We start from the raw sequence: 11,186 nt of genomic DNA on the forward strand, positions 1-11,186 counted from the left end.
TAGCTCTTCCACCTTTCCCCTTTTAGTTTCTTCCTTCATTCCCCCTCCTCTACCCACCCACCTTCCCCCTCACCTCATCTCACCTACCACCTGCCAATTTGTATCTCCCCGCCTTCCCTATTTGGCTTATTATTCTGGCTTCTGCCCCATTCCTTTCCAGACCTCATGAAGGGTCTTGGCCTTAAAATATCAACTGTTTATTCCCCTTCACAGATGCTGCCAGATCTGCTGAATTCCTCCAGCATTTTTTGTGTGTATATAAAACACATAATTTGCCATTAAATAACAGATTAAATGAGTAAATGTGACTAAAATACTCAGCCTCTTTCTGCCTTCTCTTTGGAAGACACGGACAGGTAGAGTAAGCATTTATGGTTAACACCAACCCTCTCATAGGGAACCTGGGAAGTTGAAGACTACTGATAATTTTGATGACAAGAACTTTGTTTAGAAAATGTTTTATTCACTTTTTCAAAAGGCACAGAAACTACAGTCAAGAATCTTCTTCACGAGAAGCTGTCTCACAAGGCCGACAACAAAATGCATTAGGTTCAGTAAAATAAGCTCAACTAATAGGCAGCTGAATGGTTTGACAGCCTTCTCAGAGCTTCAGGAAGGATCAGGTTTAAAAGTTCATCGTTGTGTTTCTCAGACATCGAAGTGGAAAATATTCTTGCAGGCTGAAAAATCACCTCTCAGAGTTGTGTAAAATCCATCATTTTTACTGTCTATTTATCCCAGGGATTTAGGCCCCAAAGGAACTCCATGCATGATAAATGCTGCAATCCAAATAATGTACCACTGAAATTATGGTACCACTTAATTTCTTTACAAATGTCTATCTCATAGAAACTCGGGAACTGCATTGTGCAGTCTCCTTTATCACCAAATACAGTAATGTGAGGTGGAGTTCTGTTTTCTCTGTCACCAGGAAGGTGAAGAATCATTGCCTGACAAATTCAGAATCAGAATCAGATCACTGACATATAGAGTCATAGAAAACTACGGCACAGAAACAGGCCCTTTGGCCCATCTAGTTCATGGGGAAACATTTAAACCACATACTCCCATCTACCTGCACCTAGACCACAGCCCTCCATACCCCTACCATCCACGTACCTATCCAAACTTCTCTTAAATGTTGAAACTGGGCTCGCACGCAGCACTTGCGCTGGCAGTTTGTTCCACACTCCCACAGCCCTCTGAGTGAAGAAGTTTCCCTCATGTTTCCCATAAACTTTTCACCTTTCACCCATAACCCATAACCTCTACTTGTAGTCCCAAACAACCTCAGTGGAGAAAGCCTGCTTGCAGTTACCCTATCTATATACCCCTCATAATTTTGTATACCTCTATCAAATCTCCTCTCAATCTTCTACATTCCAAGGAATAAAGTCCTAACCTTTTCAATCTTTCCTTATAACTCAGGTCCTCCAGACCTGGCAACGTCCCTTAAATTTTCTCTGTGCTCTTTCACCCTTATTTACATCTTTCCAGTAGGATGGAGACTAAAACTGCAAACAGTACTCCAAATTAGGTTTCACCAATGTCTCATACAACTTCTACATAACAGTACACCTCCTGTACTCAGTACTTCAGCTTATGAAGGTCAATATGACAAAACCTTTCTTGACGACCCCTATCAACCAGCAGGACAGTGCAATGCATTAAAAATTACTACAAGTTAAAATAAGAATTGAATTGAACTGAATTTCAGTTTATTGTCATTTAGAAACCACAAATGCAATGCAGTTAAAAAATGAGACAATGTTCCTCCAGAATGATATCACAAAAGCACACGACGAAACAGAGTACACCAGAAAATCCACATAACATTTGGCAATCCCCAAATCCAGAGTCCGGAGAGGCTGCTGCGTATTAATATCGTGCTACCATCTTAGCGCGTTCCCCGGAAAGGAGCTCCAAATCCACCAGACAAAACAAGACTACCCAGACACACCAGGTCAGGAGACCAACTCTACCACCCAACAAACCAAAAACTAAAGCTACAAGACCTACATAAAACCACATAGTTACATATAGTTATAGTTAACATATAGTTACAACAGTGCAGACAATACCATTATTGATAAAAAAAAACAGAGCATGGGCACAGTAAAGATAGTCCAAAGATGTTAAAAGACTATAAGTTCGAAAGAAACCACCACACAGTTTCCACAAGTCCTCAGGGTCCCGATAGACTCGTCATCTCACGCAGGTGGCAAAATACCCGTTATGGACTTCCACGGCGCAGCACACAGTGAAAGCACCCCAACCACAGTGGACTCCGAGTCCATCGAACCTCTGAGCCGACGACCATCCCCTCCGGCACAGCCTCTCTGAGCCCCATCCTCTGCCGAGCGCATTACGGCGCCTCCGCCAACGGCCATCGGCAACATGGCCCCGAGGACTGGGGGCCTGTTCTTCTCAGCAGAGAAGAAGGCCTTCCTGGAGATTTCCAGATGTTCCTCCGTGCTCCCACGTCCGTTTTTCATCAGATTAGGATTATGTACGGCACCCCGCTTAACAAATAACAGATATCAGCTCCGGAGAGGCCGCTGCAAGCTGCGTCACACCACCATCTTGGAGAGTTTACATATATATAATATATAAAAAAGTTTTAAAAAAGTGCAAAAAGAGAGCAAATTAGTGAGGCAGTGTCCACAGGTTCATAGAATATTCAGAAATCTGGTGGTGGAGAAGAAGCTATTTCTAAAACATTGAGCGTGCATCCTCGAGCTCCTGTACAGTAGAAATGACAGCAGTGCAGCTGTGCCCTAACCAATGTTCCAGAACGTTGTACCAGAACTTGCCCACACCCTTTTCCTTTCCAGTCCTGATGAAGGGTCTTGGCTCAAAACATTGACTGTTTATTCTCCTCCATAGATGCTGCCTGACCTGCTGAGTTCTCTCAGTATTCTGTGTGTGTTACACCAAAATCTCCCTACTCCATATTCTGTGCACCAGACAATGCATGCAACCCTCTCACTGGGGCTCGTATACAAAACTTGGCTCGTTAGCCAGCTCTGCTGACAGCCATGTTACTCAGTGGTGGGAAGGCCACCTTCCATAGGCATACACTTCTAAAGTTGGTACGATTTGGCTTCAACTAAACAGGTGGGAAGAAATATTAATTTTAGTGAATACTGCCCCATGCAAAGTATTTGTTCACCAGAAAATTAACAGATCATACACCAGCATAAAATTACAAAGAAAATATATCACCAATATATTTCAACTTTAACATAGTTAACAGAAAAATCAAAGGGCCCATTACAGTTAAACCAGTCTGAATGTGCACATAAACATTGGCGCTCATTCCCGGAGTGGTCGAGTGTATTACTTTGCTCATGTGTTGAACTCACATTCTGCGTGAATGACACCAGCCACAGTTCGGACTTCCCTTGAAGGCCATCTCGAACAAACTGGCTAACTCAGGATTATTGGCTCTTCCTCCTTGGAACCATTCATCTGCACAAAGCTCTTCTTACAACGGCGTCTGTCCATCCCGCGAGCATCTCTCCTTGTGCCCTGCTCCGCAGCTCCTGCCAGAAATCTAATTCCGCCCAGCTCTCTCGAATCTTCCATGGAATTCCACATCCCACTGGGCGGAAAGTCACAACACGTACCGAGACTTCCCCGATTGGCTGACGCAGATTCCTAAGCTGGATTTTTAGCCGAAGCCAAAAACACTCTTAACAACAGGACACATTGCTTTTATAGGAAACTGCTAAATTAAAAAATACCTCACAGCATTGCAGTAGAAATCATAATCGAGGCACTGCACATGTATGTTACATCCTAAGCAAGGAGGGTTGCTACAGAAACCGGAGGACATTTTTTCCAGTGTAACTCGTTCATCTCATTACTGTTTTATTCTGGTTATTCACAGAGTAAACTGCCTGAATATGTACAGCATTTAAATTATTGAACTCTGTGGAACCCACCCAACACCTTATTATGTAATTGATGTCTATGAAAGGTCAGTACCTTCCAAAAACTTGTGGCAGGTGCTTTGAGCTACCCTGCCTAATTTAATTTGAAAAAGAAGAAGAATATGGCTAATTTAACATATTGTGCACAAAAATACAGCTGCAGATGCTGTGGATCAAAGAATACGTACACGACGCTGGAAGAACTCAGCAGGCCAGGCAGCATCCGTGAGAAAAGAGCAGCCAATGTTTCGGGCCGAGACCCTTCATCAGGAACCGTTAACATATTGTGCTACCACTGTAATTAATAAAAACAATTCCTCAACACACACATTAAGAGACAAAGAGAAAGTTCCTTCAGTCCTTAGGATGGTAACAGAAAACAGGCCAATGGACATGAGGACACACAGCTCACAGTCCCGCCATCCAGTCACGTGGTATGGCAGCGCCTTCCTATTTCAGGTCCAGCGCCGACCCCTAGTGGAGATACGTGGCACTGCAACAACATCAACCAGCCCTCACAGGGCATCTGAATTTTACACAAAATACTCTGCAGATGTTGGGGTCAAAGCAACACGCTGGAGGAACTCAGCAGGTCAGGCACCATCCGTGGAAACGCACAGTCAACATGTCAGGCCGACGAAGGGTCTCAGCCTGAAACGTTGACTGTTCGATTCCACGGTGCTTCCTGACCTATCTGAATTTTACTGTCTCTGGAGATGCATTGCTTGTACACACCAGCAAACAATAAACCTTTTAAAATAGCTTGAAATAGACTATATACATAGATAAATCCTTGCAATTAACATACTTATTTTATAATGCCTCTCAAACAACAAAACGGGTGTTTTTCAGAATCAGAATCAGGTTTAATATCACTTGTGTATGTCATGAAATTTGTTGTTTTGTGGTAGCAGTACACACACACACACACACACACACACACACACACACACACACACACACACACACACACACACACACACACACACACACACACACACACTTTACAGCACATGCAAACCACGTTCAAGTCCTGCCGCTGCCTATAAGGAGTTTGTTTGTTCTCCTCGTGACCAGGTGAGTTTCCTCCAGGTGCTCCAGTTTCCTCTCACTGTCCAAAGATGTACTGGTTGGCAGGTTAAATTGTCATTGTAAATTGTCCTGTGAAAGGGCGAGGATTAAATCAGGGGGTTGCTGAAGTGGCTTGGCTTGAAGGCTTGGAAGGGCCTACTCCACGTTGTATCCCAATCAAAAGTGGAGGTTGGGTTCTCAAGAAATTAAGAGCCAAGTAAGTATTGGAAAAACTTCCCAAGTCGAGGCAGTGAACGTAGTCGAGCTGGGAATAGCCTGACCTTGCAATTCAGCAGAGATGAAAAATTTAACTAGTAATTATCCAACCTTTTGAGAAATCATAGTTTAATCTGCAGATGCTGGAAATCCAAAGCAACACACACAGAATGCGGGAGGAACTCAGCAGGCCAGGCAGTATCTATGGAAAAACGTACAGTCAATGTTTTGGCCCGCAATGTCAACTGAAAGTTTTTCCATAGACGCTGCCTGGCCTGCTGAGTTCCTCCAGCATTTTGTGTATGTTGATCATAGTTTAATAGTTTGTTTTCAACTGGAAAGTATTTGTTATAGACAAATTACATAGATTTAAAAGGAACATACTGTGCTGTTTGTTCTTTATAATTCGATGTAATTGGTCCAAGTATATAGATTTAAAGAGAACATAGAGTACAGTAACAATGTTCCTGCATTCTGTTTACCCCATCAGAGTGTTTTATCCTTCAATTCCACATCCTAATTCACACAAGTCCCGTTCTTCAGAGGGTTGTAAGCTCAGTCAGCTCCATCCTGGGCACTAGCCTGTCCACTATTGAGGACAATGGTCCATCCATCATTAAGGACCTTTGCCATTCAGGACACGTCCGCTTCTCATCAGGGAGGAGGTACAGGGGCTACCGACCCACGCCCACTGGTTTAGGATTAACTTCTTCGTTTCTGCACTCAGATTTCTGTATGGTCCGTGAGCCCATGAACACAAACTAACTTTTTGCACTACTTATTTATTTTTAAAATATTTCTTACTGTGACTTTTTTATGTATTGCACTGCACTGCAAAACAACAAATTCCACAACGTATGTCAGTGATAGTAAACCTGATTCCAACTTCCTTCTTGGGGAGTCCCTCGGTATCTAGAGGGACCTGCTTCCACTCTGGTTTTGCGGGTCCTGGGGTAGCTGACAAGGCCAAGTTCCAGGGCTGAGGCATGATATGTCTGATGGGGATGGTGCACTCCCTCTGCTGCTTACGTTGGGCATCTTTGTGCTCCTGATGCATGGCCTCAAGGTTCTCGAAGCTCCTTCTTCACTTTGAGTGATCATAGTCAGAGATTCCCAGCAAGGAGGCTGCATTCCTGCAAGGAAGCTTTGAGCACATTGTTGAATTGGTCTGGGAACTTCAAAATACTCACCCTTGTTTCTGCTGCAGAACTTTGGCCCTGCCTGCCGTCTCCTCTGGCCTTAAAAGGTGCACAGTTACAACTTGTTCTCAGTTACATCCCTGACATTAATCCCTTCAACACCACTGCTTTACATTTAGATGGCAGGTCCCTAATCTCAAGAATTTTTATTTCACATAAAATTTTCCTGCCTTATAGTTGGCCTCATGAGGCTAGGCTTCAAATTTTGTTTGATGCTGTTCCTTTGAAGTGCCTTGTGCCAGTATGATTTACATCACATCTTCATCACTGAAAACTACCGCTCTCTAAATCAGAATTGTGTTTTTCTAATTACTGACATATGTTGTGAAATTTCTAATTTTTAATAATAAAAAACTATAAATTACAATAAGATCTATATATATCAAGTCAAGTTAAGTCACTTTTATTGTCATTTTGACCATAACTGCTGGCACAGTACACAGTAAAAATGAGACAACGCTTTTCAGGACCATGGTGTTACATGACACAGTACAAAAACTAGACTGAACTACGTAAAAAACAGAGAAAAAAAAAACTACACTAGATTACAGACCTACCCAGGACTGCATAAAGTGCACACAATAGTGCAGGCATTACAATAAATAATAAACAGGACAATAGACAGGACAATTTAATATATACAATTAAGTAGGGCAAAAAGAGAGTAAAGAGAATCTGCACATGCTGGAAATCTTAACAAACGGCACAAAATGCTGGAAGACCTCTGCAAGTCAAGCTGCTTCTCTGGAGGGGAGTAAACAGTCGACATTTCATGCAGAGACCCTTCATCAGGACTCTGGCGTGAATTGTTTCGGAAATTTCGGCTTTAAATCAGAGAGCTCCGAGTAAATGAGGAGTAAAGACCCGAACAAGAGTCAATTTCTATCAGAAAATGCTGGCAGCACTCAGAAGGCCAGACAGCATCTGTGGAGAGGGAAAAAACTGCTTCAAAAGGAACGGCTTATTTGGCTCTTACCTTGTGGGCTGCCCTGCACAATCCTAGCTGGTTTAATTTAATTTAAATGACGCATTTCACTGATGTTTCAATGTGCATGTGACAAATAAAATTAACCTTTATCTTAAATCTTTTCTTCATCAGGACTAGAACAGTGAAAAAAAAAATCCTTCCAAATCAATGGCAAACAAGGCCCTTCGTTCCCATGGATGCAACTGGTGCCCAACCAAGATGTCTGGCCTGCTGAACATCTTTGCATTTTCTGTTTTTATTTCATATTTTCATTTATCTACAGTTTAAAAAAAAACACCAGCAGATTATATCACATATTCAGATAGCAACATATTTTTTTGCTGAAGACTAAATTATTTTTCTCCTCAATATTATTTACAAGTTACCAATACTGTAATTCTCTGAGCCAAGAGACCAGACTACAGCACAGCTCCTGGCCTGCTACCGCTTGCTTGTTTGTCTGCTCGGCAGCTTGGGGATGGATCAAAGTAGCACTGTTGAAATGCAGCTCCTCATATTAATAAAAGACTAAAAGTGCTAATATCCCGCGTAGCTAACGGCAGCTCTCTTTTTTGTTCAGCAAGGATGTTTCGGGCACTTTAAACGAAACGCTGTCTTCTTGAAACGTTGAAGGCAATTTCCTATAATTCTAAAAAGAAGTCCCAAAATGCTGCAGAAAGAAATGAGGGGAAACTTTTGTATTTGTATTAAAACAAAGCTACCAACAACAATCCACTAAAGCAAGAGAACGATACAATGCGATATGTGGAGCCATGTGGAGCGTAGTGGTGAATCCAACAGGTGGCTCCGTGGCGCAATGGATAGCGCATTGGACTTCTAGCGGCTTGAAGGCATTCAAAGGTTCCGGGTTCGAGTCCCGGCGGAGTCGTTCGCTTTTGCTTCCCGTTTCAACTCTTTATTTCTCTTTGAATTTCTCGGAACGGAGCAGAAACTGCCTCCGGGAAGAGGAAGGCAAATTTGACCCCATATAAGGGCTTCAACAAAGTAATGAGCCCCAAGTTCAGCGAGGGGGAGGTTCGGGGAGCCGGGGTGTCACAAGTGCTGAGGGGGCTGAAGGAAGGGATGGTGGATTCAGCGGAACCGGGGAGGGACCGTGGGATGGGAGCGCCGCCGGGGTACGACAACGGGACGGAGGAACGGGCCAGACGAGAGTCGGCGGGCAAGAGGGCGAGACCGGACCGGAGGAAGGATCGTCACATGACGGAGCCGGATCGGGAAATGGGGGGCGGGTGGCCGGGGCCTTTGAACAGGGAAGCGGGTCGGAGATGGGGAGCGGGAGAAGTTGTTGGACATGGACCGGGGGGAGTCCGTCGGATGGGGGACGGGACCGGAGTGGGAGAGGGGCACCAGGTTCCGGAGTAGGAATTCCAATACTAATCACTTATTTCTTCTTGCCACGTGCAGCGTTTTACAATTATTCACGCAGAGTTACTCATGTAGGAACAGGCTCCTCTAATTTCACAAACTTGCAGCTACCGTAAAATGAAATCAAAGTAGGAAACGCTGGGAACTCTCAGCCCCGTCAGAGAGCGTATTTGATCTGAAGCATTAACCCGACGCCTTCCTGTACAGATGCCGCCAGACTTACGTAGTGAGAAAATTATGTACAATTTATTATCTGCCTGTTGTCTGTAGCTACGTTCGATTATGTTGCTGCAAGCGATGTTTTCAGTGTATTAATCTTGTGCACATGAGTTAACTCGACCTGGCACTCCCTATTTTCATTTCTCTGATTCCACCTCTCAATTCACCAGATTTGCAGACTTGATAATTTCGAAATAAGTTTCTAAAGGGAAGTTGGTTTTGTAATTCACCCACCAGTGACCAACACTGAGCACGGAACCGCCGTAAATCTTTACCTTCCTTTTCTTCCGAAAAGCAAAGATTGTGAGTGAAGACCGGCGAGTTACATAAGATGGGCAGGACAGGTACAGCAGTATGACTTAATGAGCACTGGATAGCTTTGTGGAGGGATCGGGGTCGAATGTCGGAAATTGGGACAAGCCGGACGGGTACCCCGGTAGGCATGAACCCCCCCAGGTCGAAGCGCCTGTATCCGCGTTTTGTTGCTGTTTCTAAAATACTTTGTAGGTAGGAAAAAACTAACGATCTGAGCGTCCTTTACAGATAGGGTGATTTATAATGAGGAATAATAGCTGGAGTTAAATGTATATTTAACTCATACATATTTAACTTCATACATAAAGCCAACATAAACGCATAAATATTAGAGAATCGAGGGCCTAGTGAGACAGATGGACTTGCTCAAAAGATGGTGCAAATGCTGAAAATTCATAAACTGCTGGAGGAACTCTTTCCCCATTCACCTGGCTTCAGCTATCCCCTTCCTACCCAGACCTGATGAAGGGTCTTAGCCCGAAACGTGGACAATTTATGACCCTGCATAGATATCGAACGAACGAGGTGTTGGTCAAAGTACTGGAGAAATCGGTGAATTAAAAAGCTGATAAATTCCAAAGACCTTCAGTGATTTACACCCCAGGATTTTGAGAGTTACCAGTTACCTTTAAGATTAGTGGGTTCATCTTCCAAAGTTCTAAAGATTCTGGAATTGTTGCTATGGGGGGGGGGGGGAGAGGAGAACAAATATGATGACAATTTAAATGAGACAGGGGTCTGCCAGTCTGTTAGCAAAATGCCCTGAAAGTGCTGGAGTCCATTTTAAACGATGCAATAACAGATCACCTTGAATTGATTCAGCATGGTTATTGAAAAAAAAAGCTTAACTACCAGAATGCTTTGAGGATGTGGCTGGTAGAATAGACAAGGGAGATTTTGTGATGGTGATCCTAAATAAAGTTCCAAAAGTCAGATGCATAAGTGTAATGGTCTATGACAAATAAATAATCATGATTACATATTCCTATTCATAAAACATTTTATCCCATAAGTATGATCTTTAAGACATTTTTATTTTTAATGGTTAACATAAATATCTTTTTAGAAACATAGAAAATAGGTTCAGGAGTAGGCCCTTCGGCCCTGCACCGCCATCAGTATGATCATGACTGATAATCCAACTCAGAACCCTGTACCTGCTTTCTCTCCATACCCCCCTGATCCCTTTAGCCACAAAGGCCATATCTAACTTCCTCTTAAATATAGCCAATGAACTGGCCTCAACTGTTTCCTGTGGCAGAGAATTCCACAGATTCACCACTCTCTGTGTGAAGAAGTTTTTCCTCATCTGGGTCCTAAAAGGCTTCCCCTTTACCCTTAAACTGTGACCCCTTGTTCTGGACTTGGCTTTGTCTTATGACCAAAGAAAGGAATGATTCCTGCATTCCCTGGATACGAAATCAAGCTCCTAATCATTAATTACATCTTGCATTGTAAAAAGAATCCTTTTGTGCATTTCCAAATATATTGGATTATTTGACTTGCAGCCCCCTAAAAAAAACTTGTTTAATCAGGACAAATTGTTTCAGACCGTTGTAAAATTCATCCCTACTGCAAAATGACTCACCTATGCAGAATATGGTACTCAGGTGAGCCAGAGTGGCATGGTGTCCAATGGCTATTTGATAGCTGGACGGCAACAACGCTGGTTGCACCTAGCACCAATGCCTGTGTATGTCAACAATTAGCCAAATTCATTCAGTGCTCTCATTAAATGCAATCTCAGTGATGGCACTAAATGTATTATAGTTGCTATTTTGAGTATGAGGATCCGCACAAAGGTTTCTTTTAAGGAGTGGGAGAGACTTGGCAGATGTTGGGTGTCTTTGAAGCTCGTTACAGAAGCATGGCTAAATG

The 11,186-nt window shown here is 43.2% G+C and overlaps 1 non-coding gene across 1 annotated transcript; it reads left to right on the top strand.

Moving 5' to 3' along the window:
- Positions 1–8,191: 8,191 nt before the first annotated feature.
- On the top strand, positions 8,192–8,277 carry trnar-ucu (transfer RNA arginine (anticodon UCU)). Its single transcript is given in 2 exon segments — positions 8,192–8,228; positions 8,242–8,277. It is a non-coding gene; the product is annotated as a tRNA-Arg (tRNA).
- The last annotated feature ends 2,909 nt before the right edge of the window (positions 8,278–11,186 follow it).

The sequence above is a fragment of the Hemitrygon akajei genome, chromosome 12, assembly GCF_048418815.1.
Source record: "Hemitrygon akajei chromosome 12, sHemAka1.3, whole genome shotgun sequence".
Lineage (NCBI taxonomy): Eukaryota > Metazoa > Chordata > Chondrichthyes > Myliobatiformes > Dasyatidae > Hemitrygon > Hemitrygon akajei.